The sequence below is a fragment of the Capsicum annuum genome, chromosome 10 (genome assembly GCF_002878395.1).
Source record: "Capsicum annuum cultivar UCD-10X-F1 chromosome 10, UCD10Xv1.1, whole genome shotgun sequence".
Taxonomy (NCBI): domain Eukaryota; kingdom Viridiplantae; phylum Streptophyta; class Magnoliopsida; order Solanales; family Solanaceae; genus Capsicum; species Capsicum annuum.
Window position 1 is genome coordinate 86,571,514 of NC_061120.1, and position 5,135 is coordinate 86,576,648.

Consider the following 5,135-nt stretch of genomic DNA (forward strand, 5'->3'; position numbering starts at 1 on the left):
TTAACTTTGTCTGTGAATTTTTAGGATTTTTGGAGAATTATTTTTCTTTTTTTTTATTTATCACTTTATATATATATATTAGTTTCATGTTCTAATTATATGAAGCTTTGTTTGTTCAATCTTTTGAGGTTTGTGAAGTGCTTTGGAGAAGTAGTTGACACTATAGATAGCAGTTCAAAGTATGAATTTTATTCAAACAGTTAACACGTTAGTTGATAGTTTTAAAGATTATATTTGAATTATACAAAATCAACAATTTAAAATTAATTCCTTTCTTTTGATAATTTCTCAGCAATTGACAATTGATTCTCTCTTTTTGATAATTTCTCGTGTTTTTCTTTCGGTTGAAAATTTTTGATTGAAAAGTTGGATAAAACAAGCAAGTTGTTGCTGACTCAAGTAGTCAAAAAATTCAAAGGTTTATCTCTTTCTTTTTTTTTTTTTTAACTAAAATTTTTATAAATCTCTAAGACTCGAAAGATTACAATTTATAGTTTTGAAATCATACGTCAAATAGTTACTAAAGAACAAAAATTCTGGAGTCAAAAAGATGCCTATAGATTTTAAAGATATTTAATTTGAATTTTTTTTTTTTTTTTATGTTGGTTCATTTTTTCTTTACGATTGAAAAATATCAATGATGATATTTATGTTTAAAAATGGAGACACGATAAAGACAAAGAAAACAAAAATAAAGAAATTGCTGATTACAGGAAAAAGACTTTTTAAGAACCAACATATTAAGACGGGGTAAACATTCTGGTCCCTAAAACACTACGTATAAGGACCAAATTTTTTTTCCAGTCCCTAATTATTCTCCAATTAACGAAGAGCCTGGATATAGTCGCTAATATCATCAACAACCGGTCCCTAATGGCTCTCGTGTATGGGTGGGTTCACACAAAATTTGGCTTCTCAGAAAAATTAAAACAAATAAAGGATTGAGTACTTTAATATAAATTTTTTCCATAAACCCTTTCATAACAAAATGAAAACTTCGTCGCTCAAACACTCAATTTTATGATCCTAAATCTCAAATCACAAACCCTAAATCCCTTTTCAACCCATTGGCTACAAAAGCAATTTGAGATCTACTTTGGCAACTGGAGGAGTAAAGAAACCACACAAATTCAGGACAAAAACTATGACACTTAGAGAAGTTCGAAGGTATGAGAAATCAACTTAACCTCTCATTTGGTAACTTCAATTTCAATATTTATTTCGTCAAATTGTTCGACTTTAACATCGATCTCCAATTCACAAAATTTACTGTTGTTGTGCTAGAGGTGGCAGCTAAGGTGTATCTTTTGGATTATTTGGCTCTAAAATTTGTTTACAATTCACCAAGCTGTTCAACTTCAGTAAAAATCTACCATAAAGTATGTCGTCCTCAATTTTCAGTACGTGGAATTAGGGTTCGTTATAAATTTGACCAAAAAATCAATGGTGCTTTCTCTCTTGATTTTGACGCTGGCTTTCTCGACCGGCAAAAAGCATTGGAAGCTTCAATGAACGACATTAACAACTCGTTTGGCAATGGAAGCATTATTAGATTGGGTAGTGCTGGCGTAACTTTGGGTGAAGCTTTTCCAAGTGGCTGCTCGATGCTAGACTTTGCTTTAGGTGGTGGCCTTCCCAAAGGCAGAATTGTTGAGATATATGGGCCCGAAAGTAGTGAAAAGATTAGCTTAGATCTCCATGCTATTGCATAAGTTGAAGCTAGGAGGCAATGCAATGCTTGTTGATGTTGAGCATGCTTTTGATCTTGCATACTCCAAAGCGCTTAGAGTAGATATAGAGAATTTGATTGTCTGCCAGCCTAATAATTGGGAGATGGCTCTAGAAATTGCAGACCGCATGTGTGGATCGCGTGTTGTTGATCTTATTTGTATTGATTCAGTCCCAACCCTCACTCCACGAGCTAAAATTGAGGGTGAAATCGCGATGCAGCAAATGGGTTTACAAGCACGCCTGATGAGTCAAGCTTTATGTAAAATGTCAGGCAATGCTTCCAAAGCTGGATGTACTCTTATATTCCTCAATCAGATAAGATACAAGATTGGTGTTTATTATGGAAATCCTGAGGTAACAATTGGAGGGATTGCCTTAAGGTTTTTCGCCTCCGTTTGACTTGAGATCCGTCCTACAGGAAAAATAAAATTTGCAAAAGGAGAATTTGAAATTATCTTTGGAGGAGTGCGCAAGCTGGGTTGCGTATTAGATTGTGCTGAAGTAATTGAAGTGGTGTCTAAGAAGGGTTCATGGTATATCTATGGAGAGCATAGTCTTAAGACAGGGACGAGAGAAAGCATTGTAATATTTGAGAGAAAATCCTCTTATCTCTGAAGAAATAGAAAAGATGGTTAGGTCATCGGTGCTAGAGAAAATGGAGTTTGGAGGCTCTTCTTTATTGAAACATCCACTACCACAGCTTCTAGAAGAAGACGCACTTCAAGAGTTGCAATAACATGAATCAGATTTCTGCTTTGACTGATTATGTCTACAGAGCATTTCATAACCGACATTGACATCATCTGATTTTACGTAAGAAATGAACAAAATTGTATGAGACCATTTTTGTACTCTATAGAGTGTTGAAGAAAGATGTATATTCTTGTACACTGATACGTCTTGGCCGGGATACAAAATACGTCTCTCATGTTTTCTGGTTATGCAAACAAGTATGCTCATTTTTGGATGCCTGATTATTCTAGATGACTAGGTGTCAGCTGAGCCAAAAGAGAAAATTAGAGTTAAGGTAGTGAAAAGGTGTATGTAGTTAGCTTTGTACTGCATATTTTGTCCTTGTGATTTGGATGTATCGTTTGCTAACTGCTAACTGAAGAATTATGTGAGGAAGATTTATGTGAGGAAAACTGATGAGACTAATTATATTCTATTTTTAGTTGTTCAATTAGTATTGTTTTGGAGGATTAGTGGATATGTGCAATGCCATTACATTATAAGTTGTTTTAAGATGTGATTCTTTATATAAATGCATTGTTTTAACTAAAACACAAATGTCTTTCCCAATTGGATTACAGCTGCAGGGAAGAAGATAAAGATGAGTATTTGTATTACATCTTTAGTGTTTATAGACAAGGTTGGACAATTGTCTTCTGTAAATCAATTAAAGCTTTACGTCTTATCTTGTCTCTTTCGTACCCTTGGGATCAATGAATGGACACTTCACACCCAGATTCAGTAGAGAACCTAACTTAAGGTAACTTTTATGACTTATTTTTCTATTAGGCTGTACTCCTTTTTCTTTACATTAAAATTGTCTAGCTAAATTATTTTGCAGACAAAAGGAGGAAATGTTCAGGCAAGTGTATTTCCTTCCAGTTTGTTAATAATTTGAAATTGAATGCAATATTTTTAGATTAGGTACTTATTTAGTATGTGTTTGGCCATGAAAATCTAAAAAATTGAAGTTGGAGTTAAGGTTGTGTTTGACAATGAATATAAATTTGAATTATTTTTAATACTTGTGAAAGAAGTGGGAGTGGAAGAAGTGGGAGAGATATACCTAGTTTCTCTTGAAAATCAGTGAGACAATATTTCACAAAGAAATCTTAGCTCTAAATCTGTAGCACTATCTCCATGTGTTCTTAGGTAAAACTTTTAACATGTTTTGTTCCTCCAATGAAAAACATCATCCTTCACCTGTGAGCTTAAGTTTTACCTGATGTAGGATGGACGATAGATAGTATCAGTTTAGGGCTTAAGTTCGTGTCCTAATAGTACAAACTGATTCGTAGCAACCTGCTCGAAACTTCCTTCTTATTTTATAACAACTATTAATTTCGATGATTGAAAAACACTATTAGTTACTGCTAACTGCTAGTAATGTCTTTAATTCATTGTTCCTGCATCACAACATATAGTCTACTTGTTACTTCATAGAATTTCTACAGCAGTAAAGGTTTAAACAGTTTAGCATGGTAAAATAAGGAACTTAAACATGTGGACTAATTTTTCTTTCTTGATAAGAAGGGACTACAACTGATTGCAATGACGATGTGCAAGTCATTGTGACAAAAAGTTAGATCTCTCATAAAGAATAATCCCCAATTCAAGTGCCCTCATCAGCAGTAGCTAACATGTTTGAGAAACAAAAAACAACAAACGAAATCTTTTTGTATGTGAGAAGAAACCATTCAAGAAATTTGGTAAAACGATAACAAGAAATGTTAAAAGAAGAATATGAAGTAGAAGTAGATGAATAACAATCAGGCAGTTGGGCCAATTTAGTTATTCAATGCTCTCTTGTATGGTGCGATTATATTTTTTGTCCAAATAGATGGCAATGTAATTAGGAGTTGAAACTGTAGAAGCACTCTTGTTTTTATGAACTAAAAATTTGTGTGATTTAGTGGTGAACATATTTCATTTCGCTAAACATTTTATTTTGTACATTTTACAGGATTTGAAGCTTCAGTTTACAAGTCGAGATGGAATTATGATGATTTCAAACAAGTTAACTAATTTTTGGTAATTTTTCTAGGATTGTTGAACAAAACATTACAATATGTACGAAGGATGTTAGCCTTTGTTGGCTAATGACTTGTGTAATAGTATTATTCCTTAAACATTTGTCTGTAACATTGGTTCTCTGCGATGTTAATACATATTTTGGAATCAATACAAGTGATAATTCTGTTTATATGTGCATTTGAAATTATCTAGGCATAATACATAAATATGATCCTAAACTTGATACCAAATTATAACTTTGACCTTAAACTATGATAGTGCACAAATAGAACTTTTAACTATTCAAAACCTGAATAAATATGACCTCCGATTTTGCAACCCCCATACTTGAGTTTCACTTGAGCCTACGTGGAAAGGTAATCCAATCACACGGTGTCACGTTATTAAAAGGGCTGACATGGCATGATGATGCGGTTTCAATTAAAACGACGTCGTTTTGCTTCTATAAGTCAAAACGTTGTCGTTTTGCTTTATTATTATTATTATTATTATTATTACTATTATTTTTATTACTATTATTATTATTACAAACAACTTCAATCTTATATATCCGATTAGCAAAAAACTGCAGATTCATTTGCATCTATAGTCCAAGAAAACTCCGAAAATAAACCCACATATGAGAAATTGGATGCTAG

The 5,135-nt window shown here is 33.0% G+C and overlaps 1 pseudogene; it reads left to right on the forward strand.

The window, feature by feature from the left end:
• The first annotated feature begins 1,169 nt into the window (after positions 1–1,169).
• LOC107844236 lies at positions 1,170–4,666 on the forward strand (annotated as a pseudogene).
• Positions 4,667–5,135: the final 469 nt, after the last annotated feature.